Source organism: Petaurus breviceps, unplaced genomic scaffold (genome assembly GCF_028583685.1).
Source record: "Petaurus breviceps papuanus isolate PSGF00001 unplaced genomic scaffold, PetGlider_PUasm1.0 90977, whole genome shotgun sequence".
Taxonomy (NCBI): Eukaryota; Metazoa; Chordata; class Mammalia; order Diprotodontia; family Petauridae; genus Petaurus; species Petaurus breviceps.
In genome coordinates, this window is record NW_027187391.1 from 60,432,873 (window position 1) to 60,439,941 (window position 7,069).

The window sequence follows — 7,069 nt, forward strand, 5'->3', positions numbered from 1 at the left end:
GAAGTCTCTCCTCTGAAATTGCCACCACTCTTTTGCAAGCCTGCATCACCTCTCTCCTGGGCTAAAGCAAAGGCCTCCTAGTGGGTCTCCTTCCCTCAGATTTCTCCCAATTCCAGTATACCCTCCACTGAGATTTCAAAGTGACGATTCTTTTTTTTTTTTTTTTTGCTTTTTGGAGGGGGGGAAGGCAAGGCAATTGGGGTTAAGTGATTTGCCCAAGGCCACACAGCTAGTAAGTGTTAAGTGTCTGAGGCCGCATCTGACTCAAGTCCTCCTGACTCCAGGGCCCGGTGCTCTATTCACTGCACCACCTCGCTGCCCCTAAAGTGATTATTCTAAAGTACAGCTCTCACCATGTCACCCCTACTCTCACCATTTATTGTGCTGCGCCTCACCCCCCCGCCCCCAACTCCAATGGCTCCCTATTACCTCCAGGATTGAATATAAAATCTTCTGGTTGGCTTTTACATCACTTCATAACTTGACTCCTTCCTTTTCTAGTCTTTTTATACTCAACTTTCTTCATTCTTTTGTTTTTGTTCGGTTATTTCTGTCTCTTCATGACCTCACTTGGGGTTTTCCCAGCAAAGATACTAGAATGTTTCGCCATTTCCTTCTCTGCCTCATTTTTCATATGAGGAAACTGAGGCAAGCAGCGTTAAGTGACTTGCCCAGTAAGTGTCTGAAGTATGACTTGAACTCAGGAAGATGAGTCTTCGAGATTCTAGGCTTGGTATTCTATCCACTGTACCACTTAGCTGCCCTTCTACATTCTTTATCATCCACTAATATTGGCTCCTTCTGTTCCTCACACAAGATGCTCCATCTCCTACCTTCATTTTCACAGCTCTCTCCCAAGCCTGGAATGCTTTCTCTCCTCACATTCATCTCTTTGCTTGCTTGGCCTTCTTCAAGTCTCAGCTAGAATCCAACCTTCTCTAAGAAGCCTTTCCTTATTCTCCCTTAATACTACTGTCTTTCCTCTGAGATGACCTTTAATTTATCCTTCATACAACTTATATGTGAACAGTTAAGTGGTGCAATGGATAAGGTGCTGGTCCTGGAATCAGGAGAACCCATCTTCCTCAGTTCAAATCTGATCTCAGACACTTAGTAGCTATGTGACCCTGGCTAAGTCACTTAACCCCATTAACCTCAGTTTCCTCTTCTATAAAATGAGCTGGTGAAGGAAATGGCAAACCACTCCAGGATCACTGCCAAGAAAACCTCAGATATGATCATAAAGAACTGAAGATGACTAATTGACTAAACAACAAACTTACATGGTTGTTTGCATGTTGTCTTCTTTATTAGAATCCAAGCTCCTGAAAGACAGGCAGTCATTTTGCCTCTTTTTGCAGTCCTAGGTGGAGTGTCTGACACATAATAGGAATTTAATAAATATTTATTGACTGACTGACTATAAGGCTTGGCAAGAGTGTTTTGTTTATTTCTGTCCATGGTAGTACTATTTCCCAGTAACCCAGGTGTGACCTTCTAGTTAATATGGACTTCTGCTCCTTTACCTCACATACCATTTGCCCAGTCAATTTTAATTCCACAATATCTCTTGCATTCACACATATTCTACTTTTTATCTACACTAAAACAAATGTTAAACACAGGAGCTGATCTCTAAGCTACTTTATAGCTCTAAACCCTGATTTGATTGCAAAAGGCTCCAAATCCATCTTCCTTTCTCATCTATCCTCTCTCCCATCTCTCTCTCATGCATCTGCCTGAGGAATCTACCTGAAACATCAATTAACAATCATTTATTTATTAAGTCCCCACTATGTGCAGGGTATTGTGTTCAATACAGAAAGAAAAATGAGGGAGTTGCTGTCTTCAAGAAGCTTATATTCTAATGAAGGATACAACATAAATGTAGAGGAATACTGATCAAAAAGGGAATTTTGCTTATAGTCCAAAGGTTCTATGGGTTTTTTTGGTGAAGTCTATAGACCCCATTCTCTTTTTAAATGCATAATATGAAATACCTAGGATCACACAGTAAATTAATTTTATTAAAATAAAGATATAATGTTTCTCTTCCCACTGCCTCCCCCCAATTCACTGTATCCCAAACTAAGACCCTGAGTTCTAAGCTATCACTGAAATTGGGAGTAGAGTTACAGAATAATCACTTATTATTTTTTTTATATTTTTTATATATTTTTATATCCTTTCCAATAGGAATTAATGACAGTAATGATTATTATTCTCAGAGAAAAAGTATTCCTCTACTAAAAACATGTTTAGTGGCTCTTCATACTCCCAAATTAAGTTTGTCTATCTTTTTCAGAGAAATAATGTGGGGCAATGTAAAGAAGGCTGACTCGGGAGTCTGGAAGTCTTGGGATGAAGGTCCAATGTAAGTGCTGTTTCCTCCTTTCCTTTCCTAATGAAACTGAATTTTCACCCTTTAGATTGTTCATATCACTTCATTTAGACCCATGGTTCTTCCTCATGCTATGCTTATTTATACATCTTTCCAGTTTTTTTCCTACTCTCTTGATCATTTTATTGTAATCTTAAGAGCATATAAAATTTTAAATATATATTAATATTGTATACACACACATACAACATTTGTTGTTGTGTCGTTTCAGTTGTGTCTAACTCTTTGTGATCCCATTTGGGGCTTTCTTGACAAAGATACTGGAATGGTTTGCTATTTCATTCTCTAGCTCATTTTATAGTTAAGAAACTGAGGTAGACAGGGTTAAGTGACTTGCCTATGGTCACACAGCTAGTTAACAGTCTGAGGCCACAGCTGAACTCAGGAAGATAAGTCTTCCTGACTCCAGGTCAGGCACTCTATCCATCATGCCACCTAGATGCCTACATATCATATACACACACACACACACACACACACACACACACACATATATATGTATGTATATATATATACACACACACACATATATATCTGTATATATATATATATATAAATATAATAATGTATGTTTTTGTTTCCTCAGTAAAAAATAAATAAAAATTTAAAAATGTGTGCACATTAGGCACTTAATGTATGTTTACTAAGTGAATTAATATTTCTAGAGGGATAAGATTCAATAGGCAAATGAACCTAAAGTATTTCATATTTGAGAGGTCCTTAATCCTACTCCTTGATGTTCATTTCTCTACAAAAAGGACAGCATGTGGTGTTGGTAAATGTTTAACAACACTGAAAAAAAGGACACATGACACATTTTTAATTTTAAGAGGTATTATTTATATCTTCCATCACTTTCTTAAGTCTGTACAATCAACAAAAAAATAAATAAAACCCCGATTTGTAGCATTTGCTGATTTCCTAGGTGCCAATGCTCACACTGCAAATTTATCGATTGCCTTGTGAGCTGGTACTAACTGGCACACCATTGATAGTACATGTATAATTCAGAAAGGTGAAATATCTCTGGTCCTGAGATTACTATGTGGGATGAAGAAGGTAAGAAAAATGAATGTCATGGGAAATTCTTTATTTGAATCTTGCTTGACACATAGTCTTGAATGCAGATAGACCTTTCTTCAAAAAATCAAATAATTTGAACTTCTAAAGACAATTTACCTTCTCTATATCCACAATTAAAATGACTTTCTTAATTGTTTAATTTGGGGGGGAGGGGCAGATTAAAAAAACTTGAATTATCCCATTGTGGGTAAGAGTAGCATGTTTTATCTAGGTTGGTCTGGTTTCTCTCTTTAGAGGTAGGGGAGGATGTGTCCTTTGGACTTTTTTGCTCTTGGAACCTAGAACTTGAACCAGTGACACTAATTTTTGGCTACCTAAGGGGAAAAAAAAGACCCAGCTAATGGATAGTCAGGGCTCTGAAGGCTTGGTGAAATGTCCATTGCAAAGCAAGCCCAGCAGAACTCTCTGACTAGGCATATTGCTATCACAGATGCAGAGATAGAAGGGTCTTGACAACATGAATAAACATTGTATTCTGATTGATGTTTTCATGATTGAGTAAGTTTCTCTTCAGAGTAGCTAGGTGGTGCAGTGGATACAGTGCTGGTCCTGAAGTCAGGAAGACTCATCTTCCTGAGTTCAAATCTGGCTTCACGTACTTACTAGCTGTGTAGCCCTGGGCAAATCATTTAACCCAGTTTTCCTCAGTTTCCTCATCTGTAAAATGGGCTAGAGAAGGGAATGGCAAATAACTCCAGTATCTTTGCCAAAAAAAACCCAAATGGGGTCATGAAGAGTTCGACATGAAAGAACTGAACAACAGATTTCTCTTCATTAGATGTTTTTATGGGCCGTGAGTATGTCACTGTGTTCCAATAATGAGCTGGAGACATTGGATCAGTCTACACAGGCCCACAAACACCAGATTGTGGAGACACTCCAAAAAAGTGTCAGGAAATTATGAGTTTAGGATTTGCAGTAACTCACCTTGAGGGTAGGGAGTGGAATTATTTTATCCTTCTCCACTCCCTTTTCCTTTAGAACATTTCTCCAAGGAACATGATCAAGATGTACAACATGGGAGTTTAAAAGTGTTTTGAACTCTAATTTAAAAAGTAAATTTAGAAGTAAATGTGGTATCAAATGAGTGCAACTATCTAATCGAAGGCAACATTTTCAATTTAACCTATTATGGCTCCTCACATTGAAGACTAGCCACAGGAATGAGGTTTGTGAAGCAAGTACTATAGGGAATCCAACTGAGGGAATTTCTGTTCCCAAAGATAAACAGAAATAAAAGATAAACATAGTGCAGTTGCTCCTCAGGGAGAATTGGGAATTCAATCATTTCTATCTGAGGAAGATAACAAAACAGTGAGAAGGGCAAGGAGAAAAATGGAATTGCACATCATTGAGAGACAGATTTCAATTAACTGATGGTCATGACTAGCCAAAGGAAATACATCTCAGAAAAGAATAAATTAAAATGCAAATGTAACACAGAAAAACTTAGTTCCTCCTCTAACCCCAACCAAAAACAAAAATTAAACATTGTTTTCAATATGAGATCAGAAAAGAAGAACGTTTGGGGGGAAGCCAGTTGATAGTAGATGTATAACTCACCAATATAGATATACCAATAAATATACCAATTAAATAAGTATACCAATAAATAAGACCTGAGGCCATAGTATTCACCATAAACTCACTCACCTAACAAGAAACCCTGTATGCCTAAGCTAACTGAGCAAAACGCTGAGATACTGTTTGGTCATATTTAGACAAAAGGGAGTTTTCAGGAAGCGAAAAAAAAATACTTTTATGTTTTCTTGCTTGAACTAAATCTAACTGCCTTCTCACTCCCACTCCATACAACCAGGAAATCCAAACCATGTATCACTAGTTTTAACTCTTACCCTATGATAGAGATGGCTATTCTTCATGAAAGTCACACTCTGATGCCCCATCATGGAACTTGCTGAGGCTATCTTGAGTTCTCAAAGGCCATTTCAGTGAAACACAAACTTGCAGCTAACAATGGATTTATATGCTGTTCTATTGAGGAGCAGTCTCCCTAAGTTTATAGGAAATTATCTTGGAAAGAATGCTCTATTTATGGCCAGAGAGCCATTAACCCATCTCTTGAAGGTTGCAGAGTTTGCTTACATTGATTCAGGGAGTACTTAGACTAATGAAATTTCTTTTTTTTATTAAATACCTACTATGTGCCAGTCACTGTGATACAGAAACAAAACCACTACCACCAACACAACAACAACAAACCAATCCCTTTCTTTTAGTAGATATTGCTGTAATGTGTAGACAGACAGGCACATGTATTTTAAAAGGGGATGGCTTGGGGATATGTTCTCATAGAACACTAGCAGAAGTGAATGTTAAAAAAAGTTAAGTTTCTAGAGTCTTGCCAATATTTTATTGAAAAATCCCAAATTGATATCTTTCCACTAGTCAGGTCTTTGTTCCTTATTGTCATGGAATGGCACGATTTACCTTAATTCTCCATGTGAAAGATTACTTGCCCCAGTCTCTGGTCCTATTATGGGAATAAAAACGTTTTAATAAGTTTTTTATTGCTTTTATTGAAGAGAGAAGAGAAGAAACTAATATGATAAACATCTGTTACCCACCAATAAATTCATTTGGTATTGATTTTATCTTGATTTGTGCAATAGACAATGACCAATCATCTGTTAGGCAGAGCTTTATGTTCCATGTGTTCCACATGTGTTGTATGTGTGTATGTTGTCTACATGTGTGTTTACATGTACATTCCAACATTCACTTGTTAAAAACAAAACCCTCCTCTACCTTCCTCTTATATAGAGATCCATAGTACCTTAGAGCTTAAAGTTCAACCTCCTTATTTTTACACATGAGGCAATCAATCAAAAAACACTTATTACAGGCTTACTGTGGGCCAGGAGCTGTAAGCTAGGACAAAAAACAAAACAATCTCTAATTGCAAGGAGCTCATATTCAGAGGGTGATCTTATGTCAGTATACACAGAATAAATAAGAAGTGGAATAAATAGAAATAAATATCAAGTAGTTATACACAAGATAATTTGGAAAGGAGGTAGAGTCAGTCTTGAGTCTATGCTCCCTTCCTGTGGCTTTCTTTTGTGGGGCCATATTTACCCTTACAGTCAAACATTTGTAAAACAAAGACAGAAGAACATTTGCCACTTGGCTACATATTCATAAAGGGCAATCTACATGGTAGCTTGTAACGTTAAGGGCAGAGTAAACAGGGGCCTGATATACTGGCATATGTAACTAAACATATGTCTAGCTCTTCCCAAACAGTACTGGTAGGCAGCAATTTGCTTTAGGTAGTAGGACTTGGCTGAAGGAATGATTGGTTTGTCAGCTTCATCTCAAGGTTAGGTTTCTTCTTAGTGACTCCTGAAAATGTATGTAGCTTCAATGATCACTGTCTACAAAAAGATGGCTGTATAATACAAGGTTAGAAGACAGCTCCAAAAGACTCCTGATGGAAAGGGATATCCCCATCCAGAGAGTCTGAATGCAGATTGAAGGAAACTACCTGCTCTCTCTCTCTCTCTCTCTCTCTCTCTCTCTCTCTCTCTCTCTCTCTCTCTCTCTCTCTCTCTCTCTCTCTCT

The 7,069-nt window shown here is 37.6% G+C and overlaps 1 protein-coding gene across 5 annotated transcripts in view; it reads right to left on the reverse strand.

The window, feature by feature from the left end:
• Positions 1 to 7,069, reverse strand: part of FUT9 (fucosyltransferase 9) — a 257,705-nt gene that overhangs the window by 64,839 nt on the left and 185,797 nt on the right. Inside the window, exon 1 of one of the 5 annotated variants that reach the window (XM_069077217.1) lies at positions 5,936 to 6,993. The exons of the other annotated variants lie outside the window; for them this stretch is intronic. The gene's annotated coding sequence lies outside the window, so the exon portion shown is untranslated. Of the gene's footprint in view, positions 1 to 5,935; positions 6,994 to 7,069 lie in introns of those variants that run through there. 5 annotated transcript variants of the gene reach the window in all.